Source organism: Panicum virgatum, chromosome 9K (genome assembly GCF_016808335.1).
Source record: "Panicum virgatum strain AP13 chromosome 9K, P.virgatum_v5, whole genome shotgun sequence".
Lineage (NCBI taxonomy): Eukaryota > Viridiplantae > Streptophyta > Magnoliopsida > Poales > Poaceae > Panicum > Panicum virgatum.
Genome location: NC_053144.1, coordinates 34,616,353 through 34,637,077, shown reverse-complemented (window position 1 = coordinate 34,637,077; position 20,725 = coordinate 34,616,353). Strand labels below are relative to the sequence as shown.

At 49.2% G+C, this 20,725-nt stretch overlaps 1 non-coding gene across 1 annotated transcript; it reads left to right on the top strand.

The window, feature by feature from the left end:
* The first annotated feature begins 20,288 nt into the window (after positions 1-20,288).
* LOC120653144 lies at positions 20,289-20,395 on the top strand. Its single transcript, XR_005666824.1, has one exon. It is a non-coding gene; the product is annotated as a small nucleolar RNA R71 (small nucleolar RNA).
* Positions 20,396-20,725: the final 330 nt, after the last annotated feature.

Genomic DNA, 20,725 nt, shown 5'->3' with positions numbered 1-20,725 from the left:
TGTAGCTTGCGGCGTAGGCGGCATGATGGAAAAGTGTCGTGCCGTCGTATCCAATTAATGCGGAAGACAGGCTCTGCGCGGATGCGGTGCAGGCGGCTGCACTATGTATCTCGGTAATACGTGATCTATAGTGAGACCTGACAAAGGCTGCCCCGCGTGCCGCGGCGGCAGAGCACGCCTCAACCACCCGCATTGAATGTGGTGGGTGGGCGAGTCTTCCAGCAGAAGACCCGCGCCCGCGCCCGCGCCTGTGGGACACGTGGCGGCTCCGAACCCCCCCTCCCGGCGGTATGTTAGTTCTACGCGCGTGGGAGGTCCGGATGGACGCGGGAGGTCCCGGACCCCTATGGGGGGGTCCGAGCCCTCGGCTGTTGGCTCGGAGCTTCGCCTCCTCAGGGACACATGGCGTCTCCGGACCCGTCCCAGAGCGGGGAGCGGGTCCGGGGCCGTTGACCCGGTGAGGAAAGAGCCTGACCCGTGGGGCCCGGCTGCTCCACCCTTTATGGTGTACTTACGGATGACTACGCGAGTCCTGCCTTGCTGCAGTAGAAGTGGGTATCCCTGCTACAGGGTACCGACAATGGTGTACTCTGTGATGTAAGAAATGATGAAATGTTGTAATGTCTGGACTCGCCTTCGTGTGAGTTGTATGCAAGATTTGGGTTCAATCGAAGCGTAGGTGGTTTTATCGGGACTTTACCCGACAGCACTGTCGGATTACTCCGTTTGTAGTGCGTGTTAACATGTACTGCCTTTACGGTGATGGTTAGCGTACTTGAGCCGGATTAATTCGAGTGGTTTTGCCACAGTATTTTTGATAGAAACAGTATTTAGTCTACTAGAAAGAATGGTATCAATTTGTACAAAGTCTACTAAAACATAAGATTTAGTGGAAACTGAAAGGTAACGGGAATAAAAATGCTCAATCACATGAAGTACTTTCTGTCGGTTGTTTTACCGACAAGTCCACCTGGGTATATGTCGTTGTTTAACCGCCAAGACTACTATAGGTATCCCCGGAGTAGTTGATTGTACGCAAGGACTCGACAAGATCAGGAACGTGATGGTGCAAGGAACACAAAGATTTATACAGGTTTGGGCTGTTAGGAGCATAATACCCTACGTCATGTGTGGTTGTTTGTATTGCCTTGAAGATTGATGGTGATTCGTGTATTTTGAAGGGATCCCTGCCTACCCTTACATAGTCTGGGGGGACAGGGTTACATGGAAAGTCCTACTGGAGTACTATTGGAGTCATTCCCAATGCTTATCTGGCAGTTTCCTTCTATCGACTAATCCTACTTTTGTACAAGCAGTTACAATATGGTAAGGCCTATCCCACGTGATACTCCTTCCTCTAGAATATTCTATGCTTATGAGCAGTCCCGCTGCTTCGGGTCTAACAAGCCCCGAGCTCTTCGTAGCCAAATCCTGCAGGATCTGAGTACTTCTGAAGGCATCTTCGAGTGCTTCGACTGCTTCTAGACCCCATCATGTCATCCCAAAGTCCATCGAGTGCTTTGAGTAGTCTGTTGGTGGAGAGTGTCTCCGGAAAGGGCGAACACTACAACAGTAATGAAAAGTACGCAAACCAAGTAGGGAATTGTAACGCCCTAACTTAATTTTCCTAGTTAATAATAAATTTAATTGGTTTATTTAATTTTCTAGGATTTAATTTGCTTAGCCTTGCATTTCTAATTTGTTTCTGCTTCATAAAGTAATCAAAAATTTATTTTAAGTTCAACATGTTTGTGCATTCATGCTGGAGCATTTTTTTTATTTGTTTGAGTGCTAGAGTGAATTCAATTTCAAATTGGAATTCAAATAGTTTGGGTTGAATTAGAAATAGAAATAGAAGAGGAGAAGAAGAATAGGAAACTCATATCCAAACCCAACCCAACCCAGCGCACAGCCCAAACCGGCCCAGGGCTTTCCTCTCACGCGGGCCCAGCAAACCCCGGCAGCCCAACTCTTTTTTTTCCCCTCTACTCGCGGCCCGCTCACCCGGCCCAGCAGGACGATCCCCGCACCGCGCCCCGCCTCCTCCACCTTGCCTCTGCACCACGCGAGGCGCTCCGCCCTGACGAGTCGACCCCGCCCGTCAGCGCCCTTTCTCCCACGCCAGCGCGAACCCAGCCGCATCTGCTCACGCCCGAACACGCTGACAGCCCAGCCACTCCCATCCCTCCTTCCTCGCCCAGAATCTCGGCCTCTACTCCTTTTAACCACCCGCGCCGCACCCCTGCGCCGCCATCCCATCCCGCTGGCGCCGCACGAACCCTAGCTCCGCTTGCTCGCCTTGCTCCGCAGCGCAGAGCCCCTGCTCCGCCGCGGCCTCGCCGCCCCGCCACACCCCGGTCCACTGCTAGCCGCGCCGCAGCATCGCCAAGGCCCCGTGACGCTCCTTGAGGCCTCAGCTCCGAGGTTGCGCCACGCCCCGCGCCGGGATCTCGACCCGAAGCCGTCGCCGGTGAGTCCTTGCGCCGCCGCAATTCTTCCTCCTCAGCGAGCCCTGGACCTCCCTAACCTCTGGATCATCTTCACAGCACATCCCCGCGTCGACCAGTGGGACTTCGTGGACCGGAGAAGCACCCCACCGTCCGGACCACGAGCGCCGCCCGCGACCACCGCCCGGACCTCATCGCCGACCGCCCTGCGCCGGTCCTCCCTTCAATTCGAGCCCCCGGTGAGCCAAATCCCGTTTCTCTCTCTCTTTTGTGCTAAGTCTTGGTAGCCTTGGCCCCCTGAAGACCCCAAATTGCCTCACACCGGCGAGCCTCGCCGCCGGAGCCGCCATTGCCTACGAGCTCCACGCTCTGGACCACCCCGAACCCGACTTAACCCCCAGTGGGTTACGCACGCCGCCCTTGTTCCTTTGCACCAGCCCGCAGCCCAAAATGAGCCCAGGAACACCGGGAAAGCCAACTCCGGCCGGGCGCCGCCGCGGAGCAGAGCTCCGGTGACGTCCCGCCGCCGCCTCCTCTCCAACCCGCATCCAGGGCCGTTTGATGGAGATCCGACGGCCATCCACGATTCTGAGCCGAGTCAAATCCCCAGCGTACCGGTCAGCGCATGGACTTTTGCAGAAGAGCCCCTCGGGTTACTGAGTATCAACCCGCAGTACCGACTTAGTCAAAAATAATCCCACTTAGGCCCTGTTTTTAACGTTTTAACCCCCGAGCTTTCTGGATTTAGCGCCCGCAGTCCAGCCTTTGAGTTTTTTACGCGTAAGACCCTGAAGCTTTAGTTTAATTACGTTTAGACCCTCGGTTTTAGCAGAAAAGTCCCTGGAACTTCAGTTTTCTTACAATTAAGCCCCTAGAACTTGTTTTTAGCCTAGAAAACGCGTTTTAGCTCCGTTTTTAGCGTTCTTTATGTCCACGCGATCGTTGTAACGCGTAGAACAGTATTAGACTAGTTTAGTGTGCTGTTTTTATGTATTGATGTACTGTTTCTTAGTTTTTGTTAGTATTTGCTTGTATGCTTATTTTTTGTGCATTGTTCTTGTGCATTGTTTTGGCCATGTGTTCGTGAGTAGACGCTGAGCTATCTGAGGAGCCCCAGTACCAGTACCCGGAGCAGCCGTCTTCGGAGCAGTTTGAGCAGCAGCAGGAGCAGTACGAGAGTACGAGGAAGGCAAGTATAACATGAACAACCTATCACTTTAATTACAATTTCATACTGCATTTTAATACTGTATGCCTATAAGGACATTCCTAGCCACTTTATACCCTTTATATATACCTTTGGGTTGCATTTTGGTTAGTTGTGCTAGGTTGCTGCGCTATAACACACTCTGGTCCTTTTTAATTAATTTGATTAATGGTTTACTTGAATTTAATTCTGAGAGTGGCACTCTGTGTGGCTTGAGTGGCTCACGTCTCGTTAAAAGTGGCTTTTGTTAGAAACATGGTTTAGGGGGCCAGCACGGTGCTTACTGCCTGGTTGGCCACTCTCCATAAGGACCGGTTCATAGAGCGACAACCTGGGACAACAGCGCTACCACAAGGCTAGAATGGGATAGACTTGGCGTAATAACTAGATCTTTTTGGTTTGGAGTAACTTACCTGCGGGGCAAGAGTAGTAAGCTTCAATGGTCCCTGCTCCTCCGGCTTGGTCTGTGCTACGTGCTTGTACCCCTGGAGGTGGGCCCCATCGTCGCCGACCTAACTCTCGCGGTTACGCCTTACCAACGAGATTCTTTTTAAAGGCCTCGTAGTGAGTCGCTGGCCATCTCACCTAAGGAAGTGTGATGAACAACTGGGGTAGCTCACGACTTGTGGGTAAAGATGTGCAACCTCTGCAGAGTGTGAAACTGGTATACTAGCCGTGCTCACGGTTATGAGCGGCCCAGATCCTCCTTTTGATTAGTGAAGTTATCTCCTTCCGACGAGGGAGGTGCTTCTCGGGGTTTACCTTGGTGGCTTGGTTTTGGTATGGTTCTCAGTAGTAACATGGTTAATCTTGATTAATTACTATGTAACTGGGTTAATGGTAATTCATCAACTCGTAGTAAATAGCTTTAATAAAATTTTGCCAAGACTTAAAAGCTAATGCAGTCAGTCAGCCAACCTAGAGCCTCATAGTTTATGTTATACTTGTTGAGTACGGTTGTGTACTCACTCTTGCCTCTCCTATACTTTTTCCTCTTGGGATACTCTACTGCTGCTCAGTTCCTGCCGACGCGAGGGAGTTCGCTCAGTGCTACCAGGACTACGAGGACTTCTAGGTGCTTCGTCTCCCAGTCGATGTCCCTGTGGCGCCTTGCTTCAGCTTCGGAGAGTTGTTATCGTATTTGTACTTCGCTTCCGCTGTATCAGACATTTTTGTCATTAATGTAATAAATAACATTCGTATTTCGATTTATTATGCCTTATTCGTGATATGTGCTGTGATATACTGTTCATTCTGTTGTATATACGTGTGACTTGATCCTGGCACGTATATGATTGCTCGGTTTATGTTCTTTTATAAACCGGGTGTTACAGAGTGGTATCAGAGCCGTATCGACTGTAGGACGAAGCCTAGATAGAACTGGTCGAGTTTTAGGACTTCTTCTCACCAATCCTTGACTGCTGAAAACTATTTTACTATTATACCCCTTGACTTCTATGACTTTTATCCTTCTTGCCTTGATTTCTCTCTCTGAAGAATAGTTTTCGTAGATTTGGCCTGAATCAGTCATCTGACCACCATAAGTATTAGGTAGTTGACCTTCTATAATAATACGATAGCACGTTCTGCGACGCGTTGTGTTAGTCGAGTCTATTTGCTAAACTCGGCTAAGTCGTGAAAATTGTCTGCTTGTCATTATGCTACATGTTTGTTTTGGATTTTTGACTGATTGCATAGTTTAGTAGTTTAAATTTGTTTAAAGAAAATCACTTTTATGTTAAAGTTAACTAATTAATAAAATGAGTTAGATCGTTGGGGGTAAAACCATCCACTCTATCCTCTCTACCTTATCCTGCCTTGGGTTTCTTCTGTCTTACTTGTTGAGAAGAAGGATAGTGCGAAGAGAATGTGATATCCAGGGGTCACCGACAAGGACGTCACCGACGAGGACGTCGGTTTCTGTAAGGGGGTAGGGATGTGACACCCCGGCCTACAAAAAGTACAAGAGAAGTTGAGAATCCCTCAGATGAAACAGAAGAGTTATGCTCTAGTTCCCTTTTTCTGGATTTATGTGACATTTATCTGGAGTTATCAGCAGTAATGGAGTTTTTCTCTCTTCCTTGACCTTACCCATCTGTGTTTCCTTTTGCCCCAGCTCAGATGTCGGCAGAACAAAAAGACCTTGGAGACAGTGCAACGGGTGATGGTGAGAAAACTTGCCAGTGTTGCCAATTCTATGGTGTTCCTTGTCGTCAAGTTCGTGCGACTGAAGATGAAGCCACAACTAAAAGGAACCAGAGGTTGTTCTCCGGTACAAAGAGAAAGATGCCTCATCAAGGGCAGCTAGCGGAGGATTCCCTTTTCCTTGACGGTCCATCGGTCGGAGAGCTACAGACCATGCCAAAGAGAAAGGATCCTAAGTGCTCTGGAGATACACAGGTCGAGAATCAAGCTCTCCATGATTATGTTGATGGGTTGACTATCACTATGAATGTGATCCAGCCACGCGGTCGCAAGGAGTCCAAAGAGCAAGCAGCAGAAATAATGCAAGATGTGAAGATAAGTTCACAGGGAGGTCAACGAAGTAGCGCCATTCACCGCCACCGCATGTGCTACAAATGCGGGCAAAAAGGTCATTATGCTAAAAGTTGTCCAGCACCCCAGACTCCACGGCAGGCAGGACAGCAGGGGCGCCCAGCCCAACCCAGGGCGCCACGACAGGGGAAGGTGAACCACGTGACGGCCGAGTCAGCAGCCAAGGCTTCTAATGTGGTTATTGGTACATTCATGGTCAACTCTTATCCAGCTACGGTGCTTTTCGATACCGGTGCTACTCATTCTTTCATTTCCAAGACATTTGCTGAGCAGCATCATATACCAGTTTCTTGTATGAGAACAGCTATGGTAGTTACCTCACCTGGGGGCCAGATACACACATGCTCTATATGCTCCAGAGTTAGTATTGTCATAAGGGGGGCAGAATTCCGCACTGGTTTGATCGTCATTGATTCCTTGGGGATAGATGTGATTTTGAGCATGGAGACCCTTACCAAATGGGGAGTCCGTATTGATTATGCTCAGCGGACAGTTCACTTGTCAGCATCTTATGGCCAAGAGATGACGGTCAGTGCTACAGAGCCTTCTGGTTTTCTTCATCAGATAGAGGCTAGACCCACGGGTGATATTCGCGTGGTGTCTGAATTCCCGGATGTCTTTCCGGAAGACTTGCCAGAAGAAAGAAGAAGAGTTGATGAAGACCTATCCTGATCCTCGTTGCTAGCCAGCCCAGAATCTCGGGACGAGATTCCTGTAAGGGGGTAGGATTTGTAACGCCCTAACTTAATTTTCCTAGTTAATAATAAATTTAATTGGTTTATTTAATTTTCTAGGATTTAATTTGCTTAGCCTTGCATTTCTAATTTGTTTCTGCTTCATAAAGTAATCAAAAATTTATTTTAAGTTCAACATGTTTGTGCACGAAGATGTACTATGATCTGAAGGAACGTTTCTGGTGGTATGGGATGAAGCGTTCTGTGGCGGAGTACGTGGCTATTTGTGACACCTGCCAGCGTGGGAATGTTCTCTTTCTCTATTCAATGTGTCCCATCAATGAACATTATAGGGATATTTATAGGTGGCGTTTCGCCTCCCAAGTACAATTACACCTCTGCACCCTTACAACGGTCACATTCCTAGAATATTTCTGGACGTACACGTAATTTCCCTAAAACACCATGAGTGCGCTACTGTCTCCGCACGAATTTATGTATCGTCGCAAAAGCATCTTCGACGAAAGCTCTAGTTAATGTTGCGTTGCCCTCGATTTCAGGAGACGACTTCGACGCGTTTCTTCACCGAACAGCCGAAGAAATATTAGATGTTGCGGTCCGCGAAGTCCTATCTGAGGTGGACCGTATTGTCTTCGAGGAAGAGACCTCGGATGTAACTATGTGATTTATGTCTTCTCGCTTTAGCGCGAAGTGTATCTTCTTATTATAACAAAACTTGTACTTTGTATGTGATCTGTAATGGATGTATGTTTCTTTCCCATTTGCCCCTCGGCTGTGCAAAAATAAGTGTTGTGAAGCGCCACCCCCCCTTTGTGCTGGCGAGGTGGTGAACGTACTTTGTTTTGTTCATCGGCAATGCCATCGCGCGTGAATTGGTTTTGCGAAGCGCCACCCCCCTTCGCTCGACTGGCGGGGATGATGAACCTGTGAGTAGCGACATTTAGCCCCTTCGGCCTCTTGTTTTGAACGTGCACTACTGCCCTTCGGCCTTGCACGATAATACTTTTCCGCCTTGAGCTTGGCTCATAAGGACTTTCTTAGGGGACCTTCGGCTCTTTAGCCGGAGAGGGTCGCGCCTAGCCTTCGGCTTTCGCGCGACAGGACTTTCCGCTTTAGGCTTTCACACATAAGGACTTTGTTAGGGGACCTTCGGCTCTTTAGCCGGAGAGGGTCGCGCCTAGCTTTAGGCTTTCGCCCGACAGGACTTTCCGCCTTAGGCTTTCGCACCTAATGACTTTGTTAAGGGACCTTCGGCTCTTTAGCCGGAGAGGGTCACGCCTAGCCTTCGGCTTTCGCCTGACAAGACTTTCCACCCTTCGCTCTTCATGCGAAGGGATTTCTATTAAATTCCTTGGGAGTGAAGCTAAGGGGAGCGAAGCCCCAACTCGGGATTGCGCCCCGTGCTTACTTCTTTCAAGCGTTATGGCTTGCAATTTGCGCCGATGACTCCCCTCTTCGCTTCGACGAAGAGGGATAGATGCTTCGGTGCCTTCCGAGCATACCTGTTCCACCAAGAACAGTTAAATTGGGTTGTTTATATTTCACAAGGGGTTACATAGGGTTCCGCCTCATTAAAAACCTCACACCTCCAGCGCCAGTTTGGATGCGCGAAAGCTTCCCTCGTGAGGAAAAGAGTACGGGCCCTTCGGTACATTGTGCGGATTTTTGCAAACGAGAAAAAGAAAATGCATAAATGGAAGGACTACTCTACGAGCCCCTTCGGTTATTTCGCTCCGGTGGCTCTTACATAGTTTCTTACACGTAGTACTTCTGTAACATGTCCTTGTTCCATGAATATGGGTCTTCGGTGCTTTCCAGCGTGCGGAGCCTGCAGGCCTCCGGCCTTGCCATGGATGCGACGATAAATGGTCCTTCCCACTTGCTGTGCATCTTGCCTTTTTTCTTGGCCTTCGGGATTCTTCGAAGCACCAGATCCCCCTCTTTGATGTCTTTGGGCTTCACTTTCTTGTTCTTCCACCTTTGCGTCTCTTATTGATATTTGCCCAAGTTAATTGCTGCTTGTATCTTGCCTGCTTCGATCGTGTCGATCGAAGGCTTCATGTCTTCTTCGATGTTGTCTGCCCCTTTGGCTATTCTCCATGAATTGAGCTTGATTTCCTCGAGTGTTACGACTTCTTCGCCGTACAAAAGATTGAATGGGGTGAATTTCGTGGCCCTGGTCTCTGTTGTGTTATGCGACCATATGACCCTCGGCAATTCATCCGCCCATTTCCCCTTCGGCAGCTCGGTGATATTTTTCTTGATGCCTGCGAAGATGATGCCGTTGGCCCTCTCCACCGCGCCATTTGACTACGGGTGGTAGACCGAAGTGAAGCATAAGTTGGTGCCCAGTTGAGTGGTGAACTCCCTGAAAGTTGCATAGTCGAACTGCTTCTCGTTGTCCACTGTAACCTCCTTCGGGACCCCGAAGCGACAGACAATGTTCTGCCTGAAGAATTTCTATAGAGCTCCGGCCGTGATATCCCTGAGCGCCTTGGCTTCGACCCATTTGGAGAAGTACTCAACTGCCACAGCGGCGTACTTGTAGTTCCCTGGAGCTGTAGGTAGTGGCCCAACAATGTCGATGCCCCATCGTGCGAGGGGCCGTACCAGAGGCAGTAGCTGCACCTCATCGGGTGGAAATTTCCTGTATGGGGCATGCTTTTGGCAATTTGGGCATGTGAGAACCACATCATGTGCGTCCGCCAATGCCAAAGGCCAGTAAAATTCTTCATGGAAAGCTTTGCCTACTGGGGCCCTCGTCGTGATGTGCGAAGAACACATCCCTGCATGTATCTCTTTGAGTAGTTGTTTGCCTTCTTCTCTCGAAATGCACTTTAGGAGTGGTGCGCAGACCCCCCCTCGATATAGCTCTTCGCCCATGATTCTGTAATTTCGGGTGCAAAGCGTCATCCTCTTTTCTTCCTTCTCATCCTCCGGGACGAAGTGTCCGTGAAGGTAGGCCATGATGGTGGCCCTCCAGTCTTCGCTAGTTATCGTGTTGGTGAACTTTGCTGGCTCTTCGGCACAATTGACAGAGGCCTATTTTAGTGTTTCAAAAAACACATCCGGTGGTAGAGGGTCAAATTGTGCTGCTGCCTTTGCCAGCTGATTGGCTTGCTTGTTCTTCGTTCTCGAGAAACTGCGTATACTGAACCCAATGAAATATTTCCCCATGCTCCGCACTGCTGCTAAGTACTTCGCTAACTCTGGCTTTAGAGCTCTGTTGGATTTGTTGATGTGGCGTGTGATCAACTCTAAATCAGACCTGATCGACAATCTTCGCGCGCCCAGCGCTCTTGCTTTGCGAAGACCCAAGAGAAGGCCTTCGTACTCTACGACGTTGTTGGTGTACCCCTTGAAGTCAAGTCTGACTGCATATTTCAGTTGTGTGCCCGAATGCGCTGTCAATACCGCCGAAGCCCCTGCTCCATCTCTCTGGTAAGCCCCATCACATTCGAGCTGCCATATTGTTTCTATCTTCGGCTGTTCTTGCGAAGGTGTAGTTGGAGTCCAGTCTGCGATGAAATCTGCCAAGACCTGCGACTTGATTGATGATCTAGAGACAAAGTCAATGGTGTGTTCGGCTAACTGCGTAGCCCATTTGCCGATTCTGCCAGAGGCTTCTCTGTTTTCAAACATGTCCCGAAGTGGGAAAGAGGTCGGGACCTTGATCTTGTGGCTCTGGAAGTAATAGCGAAGCTTTCACGCTGCCATGACCACCGCATATGCCATCTTCTCCATTTCTGAATACAGCAGTTTTGATCCGTCTAGGGCTTCAGAAAAGAAGTATATGGGCACCTGTGTCAATGCCCCTTCGATTGTGCGCTCTTCGACGAGAGCAGCGCTTACGGCTGCGCCTGATGTGGAGATGTATAACAACAACTCCGCTTTCTCCGAGGGGCTGGACATGACTACCAATTTTTCAAAATATTGCTTGAGGTCTTCGAACGCCTTCGGCTGCTTTTCACCCCATTCCATGTTGCCGGAGCCTTTCAGTTCTTTAAAAAATGGAAGGCACTTCTCTGCTGATTTCGAGATGAATCGGTTCAGTGATTCCAACCTGCCTGTTAACTTCTGCACCCCCTTTCTTTGTGGTTGGTGGTTTCATCCGCCTAATGGCTTCGATCTTCTCTGGGTTTGCCTCGATTCCCCTTTCGGTGATCATGCAGCCCAACAATTTGCCTCTTCGGACACCGAAGACGTACTTTTCCGGGTTCAGCTTTAGACCATGGCGGCGGAGGTTCGTGAATGTTTCATGAAGGTCTTGAATATGATCCTCCTTCTTCCTATTTCGGACTACCACATCGTCGACATATGCGGAGATGTTCCTCCCCAGTTGATCCCCGAGTACTTTCTTGATCATTCTGTTGAAAGTGAATCCAGCGTTACGAAGGCCCTCTAGCATTCTCACGTAACAATACATCCTGAAGGGAGTAGTGAAACTGGTTTTCTCTTCGTCTGCCTTGTTCATGAAGATCTGGTGATAGCTGGAGAAACAATCTAGCATGGTGAGCATCTCCAAGCAAGCTGCCGCATCGACCAAGGTGTCAATGCGCGGTAGTGGTTATTCGTCTTTTGGGCATGCCTTGTTGAGGATTGTGAAGTCTATGCTCATTCGCAACTTTCCGTTCTTCTTCGGTACCATGACAACATTTGCCAGCCATTTCGGGTACTGGACTTCGCGGATGACGCCCGCGTCTAGCAATTTTTGCACTTCGGCCTGAGCCACTTTCTGCCTTTCTTCGGACATTGTCCTCTGGCCCTGCTTTACTGGCTTCGCCTTCGGGTTTACCTTGAGCGTGTGCTCAATGACCGCTCGACTGACTCCCCGTAGATCTGAAGAGGACCAAGCGAACACATCTTGATTGTTGCGGAGGAACTGTATGAGTCTGGCCTCTTCGGCCTCTTCGAGCCCTTTTCTGATGATTACCATTCGGTCAGGCACATCTTCGCATAGAGGTACCTTCTTCGTATGTTCTGCCGGAGACACTCCTCCTGACTCCTCTGAGTCTTCGCTGTTTGCAGCATCGGTGTCCTCATCTGGTGTTTCAATGGCATGAACATTCTTGTTGGCGGTTGATACGTTGTATTCGCACCTTTTTGCTTCTTCCTAGTTGCCGAAGACTGTGATTACTCCTCCGGTCGAGGGCAGCTTCATGCATAAATACGACTGATGGATTACTGCTACGAATTTAACCAAGGTGTTGCGACCGAAGATGGCATTGTAGGGGTAGTTGATGTCGACCACATCAAAGGTTATTGCTTCGGTTCTCTGTGTTGCACCTTCGCCGAATGTGACATTGAGCTCTATCTTGCCAAGAGGTTCGATTCTCTTGCCTCCAAAGCCAATGAGCGGGTACTGTGACTTTTGCAAGGCTTTTTCTGTGAAGCCCATTTTGACGAAGCATTGCCATACGAGGATGTCTGCGGAGCTCCCATTGTCCACCAAGATTCTCCCTACATCATTCCTTGCGAAGTGCACTGAATTCTTGCCGATGTTAGCCCTGATGACGAGGGGGTCATTATGTGGGTAGTGTTGCAGCCGAAGATCTGCCTGTGTGAAGGATATCGAGACGTGCGACCAAGTTGTTCGGAAGCATCTGCCATCGCTCACATGAGAGACAGTTCTGAAGTACTCTTTGCTTGCCTCTTCGTCTCAAGCACTGGTTTGTTGGATCCTCCGGAGATGGCATTGATGATATTAATCCTGCTGCCGGAGGGTGCGTCGCTTGCTCGCTCTGGTATCTACCCCGGCTCCAGCTACGGAGGTGGGGGTAAACTTGTTGGGTCGTAAGATTGTGGTGTGGAGCTCCTTGACCATGTTTGACTATACTGCGGAGGGGGTAGCATTGGCAGCGGTTGTTGCGGAGGCGGTGCCTGTTGTGCATACGGTAGCGGGTGTTGGCATTTCTTATGCCCCAATAGAATATCAATTCCGCAAGCGCACAGAATCACCGCTGTAGCACTTCACCATGGAGTATTCCAGGGTATCATATTTTTCCTCAGGGAAGCACTATGGTAAAGAGTATCGTAAATCCAATGATAACTGTACTAGTTTGATCAACCGACTAATTTAGATGGGGGTAAGCCAGATACAAGGATAAGATAAATGGCCAGTCTATGACCGAGTAACACACGGAGACTCAATTCCTTAGAGAGGTAGCAGTTTGGAGGACAACGAGCGAGCCTCTTTAGATCAGACTAACTATCTAACTAATCCTTGGGAAAGAAGAGCTTACTTCGGCGGCCTCAGGGAAGGACTCAGAATGGGATGAGAAGGGAGTCCAACAGCAGTCGGCACTACTGCTATGAAAACACCCGAACGTGGTGGACTACAAGGGACGGACAGGACTGTCACCACATGCCGCCTACCACAATGGTACCGTGGGGTGGAACACACTTTCTAGCTAACACTATGCTCAGACACCACGTCTGCACTCGGTGTTAGGATTTCTCTCGAGGCTTTCGAGAGAAATCCCCCTCAACCTAGAGCACTAACTTGAGATACTCTAGTCCGGGCGAGAAAACCCGTAAGATAAATTCCCGAATATCAGAGAGATAACTTAGCCAAAGCTAAAGGATATAATTCCGCTCTCGAGCTGAACACTCAGACTCGAGAAGATAAAAGAAAGCGGAAAGTAAAGCTAAATCAGAAAAGTAGAGAAGATAACTTATATTGATAACTTCGAAAGAAAGATACAAGACCTTTACCAGACTTCTGAGAACTCCGAAATCCCGAGCAAGCTTGACTCGACTCTAACTCCCAAACTACTAATCCTTCTCTAGAAAGTGAAGAGAGAAATGAGCTCCAAGGTGTGTGTTACAAGTGAGGGATGAGTGCTCTATTTATAGCCCTTCCAAGGTCGGTTCTGAGCAGGTGAAGCACGTGGCGTCGGTTGGAGGCGGTTGTGACAGTTGTGCTTACCCTTCACGCGAAGCCAGAGGCTGAGTGGCTGCAGAGTGGGGCCGGCCGGCCTCTCCTAGGCCGGTCGGCCTAGGTTTTTGGCCATCTGGCCACCGCCTTTGCGTGGACGTCCCTGATTGCCTCCTGGAGTCGGTGTAGCTTGCGTTGCCCGAAAGCAGACATGTCTAGGCCGGCCGGCCTAGGGGAGGCCGGCCGGCCTCCCTCTAGCTCCTCTCGGCCCTCTGTTGCACCGACGTTGCTAGTGGACGCTTGTGATCTTCCAGGGAGGTGGATTGCTGACTTGGACAGATCTTTGCGCTGAATGGTGGGGCCTTTGATCCTTGTGCAAGCCTTTCGGTCCATTCGATCAAACCGACGTCCAATCCTTGGCTCAGATAAACTTGAGTTCATGACAATGCCCTTGGATCGAAGACGTGGCAGGGTTTGTAGGGGTGCCAGGCTGGCCGGCCTAGGATAGGCCGGTCGGCCTGGGTTTTGGCCCAAATTCGTCCCTTTTTGTCATGTATTCTCCTGAAATCAGAACTCATCCAAAACTCATGGAACTTATTAGAATTAAACAAAATATGAATGGAACATAGTGTAAAGCTCGTTTATTCCCAAGAAGTTGACGACCAGAACGTGAAATAATGGCCGTCAACAAGCCCCCAAGCTTAAACTTTTGCTCGTCCTCGAGCAAAGCTCAAACTGAGGCTCGGTGGATCAGGAGTTGCATCGATGTTCACACCCTGCAGGTACCTTGTGCACAGCATATTACTCGTCCCGTATGTACTATGAGTAAGTTGGCTCATACCTAAGGTTCTAGAAGATGGGGCGTATCTGTTTTCATCCCTTGGTCTTGAGCAGTTGAAGGAATGAACAACCTTAACCGGAATATTTTCTGCTGCTTGTTCAGGTTCTTAACTCGGAGTTTTTGCAAGATTTTTTTTTTCAAAGAAGCTCAGGTTTCCCAATGGTACCCTCGAGTCACTCAAGGTGTATGATCCTCACATGGGGTCGGAGTTTTTGACCCTCTTTTCCCTACTCCTAAGGCTGATATGTGGAGTTTGTAGGTAGGGAGAGTGTCGCATACCTTGGTTAGCTATATTGCCGAGCTGAATGATGATCCGAGAAGGATTGGAACTTAACCAAATTCCGATCTTTGTGGGGTGTCAAAGGATGGAAAGAGATGGGCTCACACTAGGAAGGAAATTTGGTCTTTTTATTTGAACTCCTTGTTTGCAACTCTTTGGGAGAGTGGGATTTTCTTCTCTCATTTTGCAACTTTTTTTTCCGAAGATCCCCTCTCTCTTTGCTGAAATGATTCTAATAACTTTGGAGTTTCATGATGAGAAGACCTTATATGGGATGATCAGTTGTATGGTGGAGACTTTTGGTGTATGATTGCGAGGGGAAGGATGTCTGGCAGTGGATGTTAATCCCGGAATGGGTGGTTAGCAGGCCAGACATGTGAGGCTAGCAGACGATGGGTATATGGAGGAAATTGATCGGCAGATGGCAAGTTCTATTTCCTTGACGGACACATCGTTCGGCAAAGCTCATGATAACACAAGATAGCTCATTTTGGTTTATATAGCATGTATGGCTTTGGATGGGTCATTAAAACCATATGGGAAACCTTCACCAAAATTTTAATTTTCAAAAGATTCCGAGAGGATCCCTACTAGAGCAAGCAGTTTTAAATCCGGTTTGGGCTATCTCAAATCCCACAACAACTTAGACTTCGGAAATTAAACTCATGCCTCCACTCAACCATTTTTCAGTGGAACTAAAATTTGCCAAGTAGCTCATGTACTAGGAGAGTAAAAGGCTATAAACGAGGCACATACGAGGCATGAACAGAGCAACTATTCATCATTTCCAAGGCAAGAGCTTACACGGATTTCCACTCATATGAGATTATTCTTTATTATTATTATTATTATTATTATTATTATTATATATGCATAACTATCATGGCATGGCTGCTTGAAAGACGGTCGGGATGTGGTGACTTACCTGACGGTATGACCCCCCAAGCTTCGAAGAAGCTCAGTCCTCCTCATCGGAGTCCTGATCCTCCTCGTCCTCTTCCTCATCCTCATCGTCGTTGTCCTCTTGTTCAGGCTGCTGGTATTGCTGGGGCTAATAGTACGGCTGGGACGGTTGATGGTCCAGCCTCATGTGGAGGAAGATGTTGGAGACGTCGTACTGCATTGCTAAAGTCAGCCCCCAGTTCTGCTGAGTCAATTGGGTGTTGTATGCGATGGTGTCCTGCATCTGCTGCTGATGTGTCCTGAGTGTGGTGATCTGGCTCGAGAGGTCGGAGATGCTTCGCATAATCAGGTCTTCATAGTTGAAGCGTGCTGATGCCGAAGGACCCACCTTTGGACCATAAGACGGATGCATACCTGCGGGGTAGTATGGTCCCTGATCACCGGTGTACCCACTACTGCTAGCCTGGAACATGTTCGGGTAGCCATGGGCATAGTACTCATAGGCTTCATCGAAGCTCATGTTCTGGGTGGATGGTCCAGGCTGCGAAGTAGTGGAAACCGGGGGCACTTGACGCGATGAACCTGCTCCAGCTTGTTGGTCCAGCCGGGTTCTGCTTCTCGTCTGAGGACCTGCAACACTCCGTCGTGCGGGCTCCTTCTTCTCCATCTGCAAAGTCAGGCTCTTCACCGCGTAGAGAGAGAGTCTCGGGCATGGGATCTCGATCTCTCTGTCGTACCCGGGGTAACACATAAAGATGGAATTTTCGGGCCCTTCGCGCATCATGTGTCCCTGCACGAAGTGCTCGAGGCCAACCTCATATCTGAATGCCTCGGTTTCTGGCATGAAGATGACCTTGGCATTGTCCAACACACCGACGTACCTCGCAATGCGAGTGACCAGGGAGGTCATATCGATGGGGCTTCTACCGGAGATCATCTTCTGCCAGTGAGCGAGCATGGTTCTGACTGGAGAGCAGCGAATTTGCTTCGCCATGGCGTACAAGTACTGCAGCTCGGGCAAGCTGCAAAGGCGAAGGTCTACACGAGGGTGCACGACCATGGCGAGCCACTTGGCTAGGAACCTCAAAGTAGGATTATGGATGGAGACTATGCTGTTTTTGCAACTCACATGTTCATTTGATATTGCACTCCACCATGAATTTTGGTCGTAACGATGTTTCTTAGCAAGCTCATTGGGGTCAAGGGTGCATCTTTTATGAAAACCCAACGCGATGCTAAAGTCTTTTAATTTCATTTCAAATTGTTCATTGAAGAGACGGAAATAAACTTTAGTTTAAGCACCGGTTTCTTCAATGGCAAGGGAAATCAGAAATTCCATGGTTAAGAGTTGCGAACCTGGTTCGACGATGTCGACAAAGTTCTCCCATCCGACAGCGGTGAAGGCGTTGTTCATGTCCTTCTTGAGTCCCGTCTTCATGAGGAAGCGTGACTCGAACCGCTTGGCATGGCCAAAGTTCTGCCTCTTCAGTAGCTCCAGGGCCTCCTGTTCGTAGTCGTTCTTAATGACAATTTGCTCAATCATCGTCAGGACCCTGATGCGGAGATGGTGCCTCGGGACTGCTGGAGACTCCTCTTCCTCACGGGACACATTTGTATGGCGACCGGAGTCGACCGACATATTATCCCGCGAGGAAGACGAACTCCGTGAACTTCTCGAGCTCTTCGAGAACGTCGTCTTGATCTTTTCTTTTGCTTTCTCGAAAATGGTTCCTACAAAATGTTAGTACACAATACCCGAAGGATATGACAATTAATAGAGAGGTTAGTCGTTCTTGTGGGACGTTAAACCACCACAACCGTTTGTCATTCAGCGTGCCATAACTTTATTCAAGGGAATTTTTTTTGGATTTTCAGATTTAAAGAACTTCACTAAATGCTAAAGGGTTTATTTTTGGTTGAGCTAGCACTTGAGTTCTTTACTTAATCAACTCAAAAGAGCTCAATTAAGCAAAGGAACTCAGGAAGGGAGAGGAGATGGACGAGCTCGGGCTGGAACACGCAAACCTGAGCTTCTGGTGCACTGAGGATCGTCGCCATCGTTGGGTTTTAAAGCATCGCGCAGAGGCCAGGCCGGTCGACCTAGGCTAGGCCGAGGATCGTCGCCATCGTTGGGTTTTAAAGCGTCGCGCAGAGGCCAGGCCGGTCGACCTAGGCTAGGCCGGCCGGCCTCTAACGGAGGTGAGCGTGCTACGGCTAGGGTCTAGAGCGTAGTTCTGCTGGTGGTGGTGCTCCCTGTCGGTGGTGAGGGGACGTGAACGTCGCATGGAGGCCGGCCGCCCTGTATGGGGCCGAAAGGCCTGACCTTGGCACATTTAGTGCTCATCCTTTTTCCTTTGCTCCATGTGCATGCAATACTCCTTATCCCTTGCTGTTCCTGGCCAAAGCAAAAGAGTGTGAAGTTCTTTTGAATGTAGTGTTTCGAAATTCAAACATGCTTTGGTTTAAAATCAAACATGCTTATGCAGAGATGAAGTAAAATTTATGCAAGAATAAATAAACTATCCTATATGCAATGCGATGATGGATACGTACCATGAACCTCATGGCGCGGGCTCGGGTTTTGAGTCCAGGGCTGGACTATCCTTCCCTTTGGATTGTTTGTCGTCGCTGGGTGGAGTTTCCGACGATGACCCTTTCTTCCGCCACACCTTCTTGGGTGTGGGTTTTGATTCGACCTCTTTCTTCTCCGATTCCAGAAATTTCTTACGTTGGATTCTGCGTCTCGCATTTCTATAGTAGTGAAGCTTGATTTGCTTCGCCTCCTCTTGAATCCGTAGACTTTCTACGTACTCAATGAGGGCTTCAATAGGTGGGATGGATGGCTTCTCCGTCTCTTTCTCGGACTTCTTTTTCCGGTTGATTGCCTTGACTTGAGAACATTATTCGACCTTCGGTTTGAAGGCGAACGTCTCCTTCTGACCATTGATGTTGAGCTGAATTTCTCCAGCTCCCACATCAATACTTGCATTTGCGGTACTCAAGAACGGCCTTCCAAGGATGAAAGGTGTCTTGGTTTCAACTTCCATGTCAAGGACGACGAAGTCTACGGGGATGAGGAAATTCCGGATTTTCACCGGAATGTTTTCTTCTACTCCCGCGGGGTAGCGAACTGATTGGTCCGCTAGCTGCAAACACATGGCAGTAGGGGCAAGCGCATGATGATTAAGACGGTCATAGACTACCTTGTCCTTGGGCATGACACTGACGCTTGCTCCCAAGTCGCATAAAGTGTTTGAGAAATGTTGAGTCCCGATAGGGCATGTGATGGTTGGGCAACCTGGGTCCTTCTTTTTCACCAGGAGAGGATTGAGTATAGCAGTGCTACACTCTTCTGTTAACTGCACGACCTCGGTGGTGGGCAGCGCTCTCTTGTTTCCAAGAATATCTTTGATATACTTGGCATACGTAGGCACCTGCATAGCATCAAGAAGCGGTATATTGACATAGAGCTTCTTTATTACCTCGACAAACTTGCCGAATTGTTCGTCGGCCACCGGCTTCCTTATCCGTTCCGGAAACGGTAAGGCAGTTGTGTCGTGGTAGTCCCGTGAAGTTCTAGGGGGTTCCATGGGGTCTTCCTAGGCTGCAATAGTGTTGGAGTCGACAGCCTCCTCCTGCTCTTCTTCTTCAGCTTCAGTATGGCTGGGGGATACGGCATTCCACCGGGTTCCTGCATCCTCTGGGAGGGGTGGCTCCCGTGTGGACTTACCGCCACACGTAGTCACCACATTAACGTTATCTTTCGAGGGAACTTCCGGTTGCCCGGGCAGTTTCCCTGTGTTAGCGTTAGGACAGGATGAGGCTAGCTGAGCTACCTGGGTTTCTATCATTTTATTGAAGCTCAACTGGTTTTTAATAACAGAGCTAAAGCCCTCTAGTTGTGAGGCCAAGGATTCCAAGACTTTGTCATTAGCAAGAAACTTCTTGCTGATGTTGTCATTTATTTGCTTCTGGCCATAAACTAGGTCTTTTAAAGAAGGCTGAAAATTGTTATTAAAGTTCATACCTTGCTGATTTCCGAAGGGGAGGTTGGGCTTTGAGTTCCAACCTTGCTGAGGACGGAATCCCGAGTTGGGATTATTGTTGTTGGTGCCAACGAAGTTCGCGTCCTCTTGAGTAAGGGGGCATGACGTGCCCAAGTGCCCAGTCTCGCCACATATTTCACATGTCATCCGAGACTCCGAGACCTGGTTAGCCTCCATGTGCGGAGACTCCAGTTTCTTCATGAGAAGATCCATCTTGGCAGCCAGCATATTGACGCTGTCGATCTGATGCACGCCCCTCGGACGGGCTGGCTGCTTGTCACCTCTCCAACTCTGATTGGAGGCTATCTTGTCAATAAGTGTCTTCGCTCCGGCGACATCAAGAGAGAGGAAGGAACCACCCGCTACTGCATCTACGTGGTCCTTGGCTTGCTGATTTAGGCCACGGAAGAAGTTCTGGATAATCAGCCACTCCTACATGCCGTGGTGTGGGCATGCCTGAATGTATTCCTGCAGACACTCCCAGGCCTCTGGGATGGTCTCATCCTGTAGTTGCTGAATACCGGAGATTTTGTTCCGGAGGGCGTTGGTCTTGCCCATCGGGAAATACTTGGCCAGGAATGCATTTGAACAAGCTTCCCATGTATTGAAAGCCTCTTTGTTGGAGTAAAACCACGTCTTGGCCTTCCCGAGCAGTGAGAACGGGAATAACCGAAGGCGGACGATATCCATCGTAGTACCTTTGGGGTTGATGGTGCTACTCACCTCCAGAAAATTCTGGAGATGGGCATTGGCATCCTCGGATGCCTTTCCACAGAACGGACTAGCTTGAACCATATTCACCAGTCCAGTCTTTAGCTCAAAGCCGTCATTGCCGGCTTGGTCTTGGTTCAGTCCAGAGGGAATGTGGCTACT